Source organism: Lolium perenne, chromosome 7 (assembly GCF_019359855.2).
Source record: "Lolium perenne isolate Kyuss_39 chromosome 7, Kyuss_2.0, whole genome shotgun sequence".
In the NCBI taxonomy this organism is placed as follows: Eukaryota; Viridiplantae; Streptophyta; class Magnoliopsida; order Poales; family Poaceae; genus Lolium; species Lolium perenne.
The window spans coordinates 156,924,628-156,936,568 of NC_067250.2; the positions used below are offsets into that span (position 1 = coordinate 156,924,628).

The window sequence follows — 11,941 nt, forward strand, 5'->3', positions numbered from 1 at the left end:
ATCACTCCCAATTGACCTCTTATTTGAAGAGCAACTTATATTTCATCATACCTATCTCACCCCTCTATTCTTTTCCCTCATCATCTTGACTTCAGGAATTGATGATTTCTGTCAATATATCCATCCTTGTGAGTATTTGGATACTTCACTCACCATCTCTCTTAATCTTGTTCTACCCTTGCCTAAACCACTATCACCACCCCATCTACCTTGGCATGCTCATGCATTGTTCCATGTGGTGAGTCCCAATTCTTTCAACTTTGAATTCTAATGTAAACCTCTAATCATCAACTATACCTTGGGAACTATCTTCATCCTAAGTTGGTCTCAACCAAAGTGGTGGAGATTATTCTCATGGCACATGGCACATGTCACCTTCATACTCATTTTTATCTATATGTATCTACTCCTATTTTTATCATTATCAAAGTCACTCATTGATATTATCTTCTCAACATCATACCTTGGTCTATACACATTGATGTTGTGCCTCTCTCTCACATTGCTCGCTTGTGCTTGGCAAGAATGGAGCCGGCCATGACAATTTCGGCCAGCCATGTTTCTCCTCACTTTCTTCTCTTGCAAGCATTGCCTCCCAACTACTCCAATCAATAAATGGGCAGCCACCTTCCTTGGCCAATGAAAAAGGAGGCAGCCACCCCTCTCCCTCTATAAATACCCCCTTGGCCGGCCACCACCTCCCCCTTTGCTCATTTTCTTCACTCTCCACTCCTTCCTCCACTCCAGCCACTCCCTCCCCTTCTTCTTCCCACGAGCTGCTGCTCCCCCTTGCTCACATGGCCGGCCATGGCCATGGAAAGCACTCCAAGATGCAGTTCCCTCCTCTCCCAAGCTTCCCCTCACCATGAGAGCTTCCCTCTCACTCTCTTCTCCCCTAACCTTTGATGAATCCAGCTCACTTTCTCCTTTCTTCTCTCACTAGATTGGATCTTGATGCAGGTGCATGTTGGTCCAATCATGGAGAAGGTTGAGCTATCCTCAGATCTGAAGTTCTTGAGCAAAGTTCGTCCAAAACCTTGCAGTAATTTCTGTATCTTGCTGTTTCAGATTCTGGTACGAACTTGTAAAATCCGCCAAATCTTGTGTGCAGACCCAAATCGAGTGATTCAAAGTTCCACAGATAGGTATTGAAAAGATCTACAACTTTGCATTGGGCTCATCCTCAAATTCATTACGGATTTTGCATGGTAAATAAAGTTCTGAAAACATGCAGAATCACTGTTTGTTAGATTTCTTCCGTTTTACCAAACCTTTTTGAGCAGACTAAACTGTGGGTGAAAGCCTTCTCCAGTACCTTCATTTTGCCGTTGGTTTCTCTTAAAATGACCTAATGAAATTGAAATGGTTCACAGATCAAGATCTGGTCAAATCTGACTTTGTCAAATTAAACCAGGAGCTTGGAAATGAATTTTTGAATGAAACCAGTTGGGTAAGAACCACCTATTCAATACCTTTCATATGCAGCTGACCTCATATTTTTATGAGTTGTGTACGATTTGTGGTGAACTAACTTATTCTGTGTGTTCTGCAGACATGGCTGTTAGCTTTTAATTCATCAAAAATCCATTTTTGAACCTAATTGAGTGATTCCACTTCTGTAGGATTACTGAATGTTTTCTTAATCATCTCAAACAAGTTTCAAACCTTTATCTGTTTTGCAACTCCATAGTTAAAGAAAATGGTGAAAACATGCAGTAAACTTGTCAGTCCATTTGTGAGAGTTTCAGAAACAATTTGAACCCAAATCCAATTGTGTATGCTTCTCTGTTTAATTATCTTTCAAATGCCAGTGGCCTCATATTTTTAGGATTTTTCTACGATTTATGGCTTACAGATCTTGTTTTCTGTACAGTCAGATTCAAAGAAATTCCTAAAATTGTAGGTTTAATATTTTTGGGTGATTCCAATTGGGTTAGTCTTGTATTAGTACTGGCTATCTAGGAAAAATATTATTAGTCTCTGTTCATACATATTTGTTACTTTTAGTAATGTTTATGTGTGACATGCATTGTTGAAGCAAAACTTTTCGGTTTATTTAAAACCCTTGACCAACTATTTTTAGTAGAGATGGGCAACCTTTGTTTTATGCTTGCAAAACAAAACCTCTACAACCTAACATTAGCTCTTTTGTTTTGCTTAAGTTTTCAAATGATGTGGTATATGGTTTGCTTCCTATTTTTGTATAGTGTTAAGTGAGCAAATTAAATTAGGAAAACTGATTTCTACTTTTCCAAAAATGTTTGAAATTATGTTGTGAATGTTTGTGATGCCAAACTAATTCTCTTGTCCTCTTCATGATGTTATCTACCAGGGGATAATTGGTTTATACCATGGTGATAACCGAGAGAGGCAATTGCTAAGATTGTGATGCACTCATGCCTCTACTAGGTAAATAAATGGGGTTTTCTAAATTAAAACTCTTAAATTTGTTTTGTGGTATCTATAAGTCCTTAGTAGGTTATACCTTGGCTGCATGATTAGTTTTTGGTTGTTTAATGTTGTCTAGTTGATGCAATGTGATTGATTGTGTTCCTTTTATATTTTCCGGCGATAGATGCGAACAATTCCGGAGAAGAAGAAGAAGTGGAATCGGATGAGGATTTTATTTATGTTGTTGGGATTCTTATATTGATAGAGTTGAAGAAGTACAGGGACAAATAATCCAAGGCAAGCCATCTTTTGATCTCTGATTCGGTGTCTAGTTGGATGTCATTTGTTGATGTCCAAAGCACCTTAACTCTATGTGTGTTATTCTCTCTATTTATGTCATCTATGTGTGATTGCAAGTGGGGTACTCCCTAGTGGTGATACTCCACTATTGTCTTTGTGATTATGGGATGCATGGTATCATGGCCGTGCTATTCCTCTTGGTTACTTTGCATGCTCGACTTGAGCATGTTCCATCCCAAGATAATGACTTACACCACACCCACCCCCTTTCGTATTATAGAGGTATCAATGTCATGATCTTGGTGTATTCTCAACTTGAGAGGAATATGCCGTGTACCCATTGGAGAGTATGTTGGATAGTGATACACCATTATCTAAGTTGTTTTTCTAGCACCACAAATCTGAAAGTATAATCCTCCTTGTGTGGTCATAGTACATGCTTACCTTAAGCAAGTATGATCCTCTTTATGCCACTCACATATACCCCTCATGGCGTGATGACCTTCATCTCGGCCATGGTGTTGTATTAGTTCCTTCTCATGAAACTATAGGTTGGGAACCCCTCAAGGTTTACCTTGTTGTAAATGTTTATGAAAACCTTGGGTGAGTTAACCCAAGTGTATGGTTTAAGAAAGCAAAGGATCTTGATAAGGATGTTTGGGAAAGTGGTGTATGGCTGTTTTTTGATCAACCAAGGTGTTGTGGGAAAAATGGTTTTAAAAAGGAGCACTGCGTATAAGTGTACACCAGCCCAACTTTTATCGCGCAACCACTCTACCCTGGTGTGGGATGGGGCTTAGCCCGTAGTTTGTTGAAGCTGGCATGAGCACCCTTCACAACTTTCTAGGGAGGGTCACGATGACCTCTGACGCCGGGTTGCGCTCTGGAGGAGGCAATACACTGTAGTTGTCTATAGCCGGACGATTACTGAGGGTCTTCTGTCGTGGCGCCGGAGATACGCTCAAAAAGGAGGTATGCTGCCGGGGTGCCGGGAAGGGTTAAGCCCGCAAGGAAGGACTCAGGCCAGTGGAGATGGGCGAAAGGTTATGTCCGGGTATCCGTCGTGGCATATGTTGTTATGCAGGGATGATGCCCACACGATAGGTATCCGGATAGTTGTGGGGAAAGTGTGCAAACTCTGCAGAGTCAAATCTATTCGAATAGCCGCGTCCGCGGTCATGGACGGGTTGCAAAGGTCTACCTTAACCGGGGCTTGCGTTTTGTTTTTGAACAAATGATTTGCAAAGGAAGTGTTGTGTTTATGTGTACCGGAAGGGTACGGAAAAAGGGCGTGTGTTGACCATATGGATATGGTCGTGGGAAAACTAAGACCAAGTGGGGGACTCATCCCTAAGTGTTTCATGTAGAGGAACTCTTCTTTAACAAAGATATAGAGATGTCATAGGACTTCCCTAGCATTTCCATCAAATGAGATGGCGGTATGCTAACTCTTCTTTAACAAAGATATAGAGATGTCATAGGACTTCCATAGCGCCGCATCACTTGAGATGCCGGAACGCTACCTCTTCCCTAAAGATATAGAGATGTCGTAGTCAATCTTTTGAAGTATCTTCTTTAACAAAGATATAGGGATGTCATAGGAACCCCGTAGTGTCCGCATCATTTGAGATGCCGGCATGCTATATCCACAAGAGAAACTATTCTTCCTCTCTTGTCTCTTTTAGTTAGCTTTGTTAGCACCTTTCCTGATGGTTTGCGAGTACAATTCCAATGTACTCATGGCTTTGTCCCTGGCTATTTACTTGGCCAGACTTGGAGGAACACGATGGATGAAGAAGGAGTTGGCGACGTCTATGCGAGCTAGGAACGTCTTCCCAGTCAGTTGCCTGTAGGGTTATGGCATATGACTTGGGTACTGCGCTGCTGAAGTGATGATGCTACTCTGATGTTTAGTTAAGCCCTTCGAGGCTATTATGTAAGTTTTGGTCATGTGACCATGTTGTAATTTTGTTATTCCGCTTTGTAATGGATGGTGTAATTTGATATCAGTTCGGTTATGTGTTCACGACGCACTGATCATGGGATCGTGAACTGTATACATAACAGGGAATTTCGGACAGCTAGTCGGGGTCCCCACAGAGCTGGTATCAGAGCTATCCTGACTGTAGGAGACCTTAGTTAGCATGGACGTTAGTTAGGAAACAATTACCTGGGAAAAACTATTTATGAAACAAATTCTTTCTTTAGTCGGAAGCATAGCTTCTACTCCTCTTATTTCCTCAAAACTTCTAAATTCTTGTTTCTCCGCTTGATTAAAATGTTTGAAGATTCTTACTCTATTGTCTCATCCACTTCAAACCTACATATTGGACGATGTTCCCGACTCAGACCGAAGACTCGAAGTCGAAGATGGATCAACCTTTTTTGAAGTCTCCAACAGCAGCTATTGAAGGTTGGATGCCGACTTAGTCGTGCTCATATAGGGATGATAACATCTTTTGTTTGGTTATCACCAAAGTCTGTCAGGGAGCTGACCTTGTTCCTCCGTGGACTTGCACCTTTTTGCAGTCGTCTGGGATCAAGTCCTCAGTTTCTTGACTAGTAATTTTTAGGCCAGCTACAAGAAGTTGTCGACTTCGGGAGCACCTCAACAGCTACCTCTACGAAGACCTCATGTTTCCGGGATGTCGAGACAAGAAGTTCTACACAGTTTTCTCCTCCGCCTCAACATCAATGACTCAACACCCGGCCCCTTCACTACCAATTGCTACAAGGATCCAACTTGAAGCTGATGCCGACAATGTGAAGACATCAACATATGTGACCAGCCCCCAAACCTATAGGATGGATAGGACAAACTCAATCGCTTTGATTGAGCTACCCCCGCGTATTTGGACTTTCTGGGTACTTAGAGTACCATGTCTAGTTTGATGATTGCTTGTAGATTCCCTAGTGTGCTGCCTTGAGTGTTTGTATCTGTTTGTTGTGTGCATGTATGTCTTGCTATTTAGACGTTCCCGTCCTTTTTAATTGTTTGAAATTTGTAAAACAGAAAATAAAAATGGAAATCTGCCAGTGTACTGTTTTGCTAATAAAAATAGTTTGGTAGCTCCGATTGATGTGATTCCAATTGCACTAGAACCAGTATGAAATTATCTTTCAGATGCCACTGACCTTGTATTTTTAGGATTTTTGTGCGATTTTTAATAAATAAAGCTTGATCACTGTTTCTGGTTAGTATTTTGAGTCTCAAAAATTGAAAAATAAATAATTTTGGATGATTCCAATTGTGTTGATCTTGTTTTGTTAATGTGCATCTAGGAAAAATACCAGTAGCCTCTGTTAGTGGTATTTTGTCTCTGGTTATGATTGTATGGGTGTCACATGCTATGATAGGATTAAAGTTTGCCCCGCCGATGTATTGCTAACTGCTAGTTAGTTGGATAGGCTAACGGAAGACTCTAACTCTAAACCCGTTAACAGTTGATTTTCAACCATCAGGAAAACTAACCCAGACCCCTACCTATGCTAACTTTCTTTCACGATCAGCTGGGGCAACTCTACCACGCCAACGAAGCAGAAGCCCCTACCTTCAAGAGTGACTGCACCTCGGCGAGAAGACATACTAATTTGGTCTAACCTTAGAGCATAACCGCACTAACCTCGAGGATATCTTCTTGAAACCACCCTCTAACACGCCATCTAACAAGCTGAGATGACAATAGCGTCGAAGCCAAGCTACATCACATGGTTCATCTGGTCCTCATCAAGTGAAGCTCCTGAAGATACTCCAAGACTCATGACTTTAGGCGTAGTTTACCCTCTAACTTCTTAGTTGTTACTGAAGTCAGCACCGACCCTCAAGCTGAAGATTGTCTTCGACGACCCCTGTTGCTGCTTCATATGGGTACCAACCAGGCGTTTCATCAACTTACTAACTCTCTGCGCGTCCCCTATGGTTTAGTTAACTCCGTGAGTGCCCCTTGAAGTTGTGGTCTGCACGTCGCCCCTGAAGGTTCTTCAACTGAGTACGGAAGATCGATGACTCCTTCAGAAGCCCCCGACAGGACCGCAAGGCAGAAGCTATAAGTTTTTCTGAAAGTCCAATGAAAAATCTTAAGGGTGGAAGACTTCGTCTTCCACTAAAAGTTGGAGCTAACCTTAACATTTTAAACCTTTCTAACACACCGTTGGAAACGTAGGATGCACTAACCCCTCTTGAAGCCGTGGACTACACAACGCCCTCTGAAGATGTTCGACTCAAGACGGGAGATCAATGACTTCTTCAAAAAGCGCCCGACAAGACCCGTGGCCGAAGCTTAGAGTTTTCAAAGACCCCGGTGAACAATTTTAAGGGTGGAAGACGTCGTCTTCCACTAAATTTAAGCTAACTCTAAAAAGTTTTCAACCCTGCTAAGGCACCATTGGAGTGCACCAAATTTCTGAAGTCGTGAGCTCCACTAGGGTCGTTAAGAAGCTACAGGTCTAACATCTGCAGGGAGTAGTCAACCTCTTCATGAAGCTCGCCATCGGCAGGAATCCATCATGTCTGCTAGAAGATGAAGCAACGACCTTCTCTACAATGGTGCATCTACAGAAGGATGGAGTCTAACTTTCGTTAAGCTATACAACCCCTCTAGTTCTACACTCAGTAATCTCGGGACGAGATTATTTTAAGGGTGGAAGATCTGTAACACCCCAACTTTTGCAACCTTGATTAATTGTCCTTATTGCAAAAATTAGGGGGAACAAAAACTTTTTCTAAAGACTAAATAGATGAACTGCCTTGATCTGCTTGTTATGATGAATTGCTTTGATCTGTTGGTAGATGAATCGTCTTGATTTGCTTGTTGAGTTTTGTCGTGAGCTATCTCAAAGAACAACACCTCTTGTGGTCAGACAAACAACTCACCCAATAAAACACATGTGTGGCTTAGGAAAAACTGTTTTCCTTTTTACTACATTAAACACTTCTCCCGATGGCAACATGGGTATGCCATCTTGATATTCCTCTTTGTGTTACTCTAGCTCAAACCATCCTTGAATTCAAAACTTGGGATCATCTACCCCTAGCTACCTCCCTCTCTTATACCCACTCATCATGGTTGATTCTGAAGCCAAGTCAACAATCTGTTTTGGTAGGCTTATTAGTTCCAGACTTTGGCAATTGACCTCTAAGCACCCACCACTGTTATTGGTGATCTCAGTGCATGGATCCCATCTATGCAACACCCTCTTCAACCTCCACGTTCTGCATGTCTCAATCTATCCTTGCAACTCCTATATTCAACTTGATCTCATACCTTATCCAGTGTTTCTGCACTAGATCACTTTCTTTATTTTCACCTCTTGTTTTTATTCAAGTTAAATCTTCACAAAACCAAGAGTGGGAATACTGGGTACATTTTGTAGCCACCATCTACCCTTGAGAACACTTCTCCCTAAATTAAGTTTTCTCTCTCAAAGGTCCTATTGATTTTCCTTCTCTAGTTTTATCACAAAACTACTTCTAGTTTTATTAAATCTTTTAAAAATAATTCTTCAAAGAAAACAAGGAACTAAAATGGGTTTTGTTTTTCTTCCCATTTCTACCAAGTACTGATTTATAAAAACATTACTCTCTATTTGGCTTTCTTTTTAACCAAAAAGCTTGTTTATGGTACCTACACCATTTCTTGTGTTCCCTCTTGCTTATTTTTACATTTGAGAAAAACTCTACTTTACTTGAGAAAGTAAGTAGAATATTTTGAACTCCTATGTTCCAACTAGTTTTCTCTCAACATCTTCAAAATTCCATTTCACTTGAGTTCATTCCCAATTGTCTCTAGACAATTGAGGTGTGTCCCATACCTTTCAATTAAACTCTTTTTCAAATGGCAACTCTTGCACATCTTATGCACATCTCTGATCCACCACATTGTATCCCCTCCATCCTCCAATTTTTGATCAAATGGATGATCATTTGATACTTTCAAATCACTCCCAATTGACCTCTTATTTGAAGAGCAACTTATATTTCATCATACCTATCTCACCCCTCTATTCTTTTCCCTCATCATCTTGACTTCAGGAATTGATGATTTCTGTCAATATATCCATCCTTGTGAGTATTTGGATACTTCACTCACCATCTCTCTTAATCTTGTTCTACCCTTGCCTAAACCACTATCAACACCCCATCTACCTTGGCATGCTCATGCATTGTTCCATAGTCCCAATTCTTTCAACTTTGAATTCTAATGTAAACCTCTAATCATCAACTATACCTTGGGAACTATCTTCATCCTAAGTTGGTCTCAACCAAAGTGGTGGAGATTATTCTCATGGCACATGGCACATGTCACCTTCATACTCATTTTTATCTATATGTATCTACTCCTATTTTTATCATTATCAAAGTCACTCATTGATATTATCTTATCAACATCATACCTTGGTCTATACACATTGATGTTGTGCCTCTCTCTCACATTGCTCACTTGTGCTTGGCAAGAATGGAGCCGGCCATGACAATTTCGGCCAGCCATGTTTCTCCTCACTTTCTTCTCTTGCAAGCATTGCCTCCCAACTACTCCAATCAATAAATGGGCAGCCACCTTCCTTGGCCAATGAAAAAGGAGGCAGCCACCCCTCTCCCTCTATAAATACCCCCTTGGCCGGCCACCACCTCCCCCTTTGCTCATTTTCTTCACTCTCCACTCCTTCCTCCACTCCAGCCACGCCCTCCCCTTCTTCTTCCCACGAGCTGCTGCTCCCCCTTGCTCACATGGCCGGCCATGGCCATGGAAAGCACTCCAAGATGCAGTTCCCTCCTCTCCCAAGCTTCCCCTCACCATGAGAGCTTCCCTCTAACTCTCTTCTCCCCTAACCTTTGATGAATCCAGCTCCCTTTCTCCTTTCTCCTGTCACTAGATTGGATCTTGATGCAGGTGCATGTTGGTCCAAGCATGGAGAAGGTTGAGCTATCCTCAGATCTGAAGTTCTTGAGCAAAGTTCGTCCAAAACCTTGCAGTAATTTCTGTATCTTGCTATTTCAGATTCTGGTACGAAATTGTAAAATCCGCAAAATCTTGTGTGCAGATCCAAATCGAGTGATTCAAAGTTCCACAGATAGGTATTGAAAATATCTACAACTTGGCGTTGGTCTCATCCTCAAATTCGTTACGGATTTTGCGTGGTAAATAAAGTTCTGCAAACATGCAGAATCACTGTTGTTAGATTTCTTCTGTTTTACAAAACCTTTTTGAGCAGACTGAACTGTGGGTGAGAGCCCTCTCCAGTACCTTAATTTTGGCGTTGGTTTCACTTCAAATGACCTAATGAAATTGAAATGGTTCACAGATCAAGATCTGGTCAGATCTAACTTTGTCGAATTAAACCAGGAGCTTGGAAACGAATTTTTGAATGAAACCAGTTGGGTAATAACCACCTATTCAATACCTTTCAGATGCAGCTGACCTCATATTTTTATGAGTTGTGTAAGATTTGTGGTGAATTAAACTTATTCTGTGTGTTCTGCAGACATGGCTGTTAGCTTTTAATTCATCAAAAATCCATTTTTGAACCTAATTGAGTGATTCCACTTCTGTATGATTACTGAATGTTTTCTTAATCATCTCAAACAAGTTTCAAACCTTTATCTGTTCTGCAACTCCATAGTTAAAGCAAATGGTGAAAACATGCAGTAAACTTGTCAATCCATTTGTGAGAGTTTCAAAACAATTTGAACCCAAATCCAATTGTGTATGCTTCTCTGTTTAATTACCTTTCAAATGCCAGTGGCCTCATATTTTTAGGATTTTTCTACGATTTATGGCTTACAGATCTTGTTTTCTGTACAGTCAGATTCAAAGAAATTCCTAAAATTGTAGGTTTAATATTTTTGGGTGATTCCAATTGGGTTAGTCTTGTATTAGTACTGGCTATCTAGGAAAAATATTATTAGTCTCTGTTCATACATATTTGTTGCTGTTAGTAATGTTTATGTGTGACATGCATTGTTGAAGCAAAACTTTTCGGTTTATTTAAAACCCTTGACCAACTCTTTTTAGTAGAGATGGGCAACCTTTGTTTTATGCTTGCAAAAAAAAACCTCTGCAACCTAACATTAGCTCTTTTGTTTTGCTTAAGTTTTCAAATGATGTGGTATATGGTTTGCTTCCTATTTTTGTATAGTGTTAAGTGAGCAAATTAAATTAGGAAAACTGATTTCTACTTTTCCAAAAATGTTTGAAATTATGTTGTGAATGTTTGTGATGCCAAACTAATTCTCTTGTCCTCTTCATGATGTTATCTACCAGGGGATAATTGGTTTATACCATGGTGATAACCGAGAGAGGCAATTACTAAGATTGTGATGCACTCATGCCTCTACTAGGTAAATAAATGGGGTTTTCTAAATTAAAACTCTTAAATTTATTTTGTGGTATCTATAAGTCCTTAGTAGGTTATACCTTGGCTGCATGATTAGTTTTTGGTTGTTTAATGTTGTCTAGTTGATGCAATGTGATTGATTGTGTTCCTTTTATATTTTTCGGCGATAGATGCGAACAATTCCGGAGAAGAAGAAGAAGTGGAATCGGACGAGGATTTTATTTATGTTGTTGGGATTCTTATATTGATAGAGTTGAAGAAGTACATGGACAAATAAGCCAAGGCAAGCCATCTTTTGATCTGTGATTCGGTGTCTAGTTGGATGTCATTTGTTGATGTCCAAAGCACCTTAACTCTATGTGTGTTATTCTCTCTATTTATGTCATCTATGTGTGATTGCAAGTGGGGTACTCCCTAGTGGTGATACTCCACTATTGTCTTTGTGATTATGGGATGCATGGTATCATGGCCGTGCTATTCCTCTTGGTTACTTTGTATGCTCGACTTGAGCATGTTCCATCCCAAGATAATGACTTACACCACACCCACCCCCTTTCGTATTATAGAGGTATCAATGTCATGATCTTGGTGTATTCTCAACTTGAGAGGAATATGCCGTGTACCCATTGGAGAGTATGTTGGATAGTGATACTCCATTATCTAAGTTGTTTTTCTAGCACCACAAATCTGAAAGTATAATCCTCCTTGTGTGGTCATAGTACATGCTTACCTTAAGCAAGTATGATCCTCTTTATGCCACTCACATATACCCCTCATGGCGTGATGACCTTCGTCTCGGCCATGGTGTTGTATTAGTTCCTTCTCATGAAACTATAGGTTGGGAACCCCTCAAGGTTTACCTTGTTGTAAATGTTTATGAAAACCTTGGGTGAGTTAACCCAAGTGTCTGGTTTAA

At 40.5% G+C, this 11,941-nt stretch overlaps 2 long non-coding RNA genes across 2 annotated transcripts; both read left to right on the forward strand.

Moving 5' to 3' along the window:
• Nucleotides 1-546: 546 nt before the first annotated feature.
• On the forward strand, nucleotides 547-2,683 carry LOC139834097 (uncharacterized). Its single transcript, XR_011749440.1, has 5 exons — nucleotides 547-1,023; nucleotides 1,112-1,208; nucleotides 1,374-1,450; nucleotides 2,333-2,409; nucleotides 2,576-2,683. It is a non-coding gene; the product is annotated as an uncharacterized lncRNA (long non-coding RNA).
• A 6,482-nt stretch (nucleotides 2,684-9,165) lies between these two features.
• LOC127300948 (uncharacterized) lies at nucleotides 9,166-11,701 on the forward strand. Its single transcript, XR_007851704.2, has 5 exons — nucleotides 9,166-9,644; nucleotides 9,733-9,829; nucleotides 9,994-10,070; nucleotides 10,953-11,029; nucleotides 11,196-11,701. It is a non-coding gene; the product is annotated as an uncharacterized lncRNA (long non-coding RNA).
• Nucleotides 11,702-11,941: the final 240 nt, after the last annotated feature.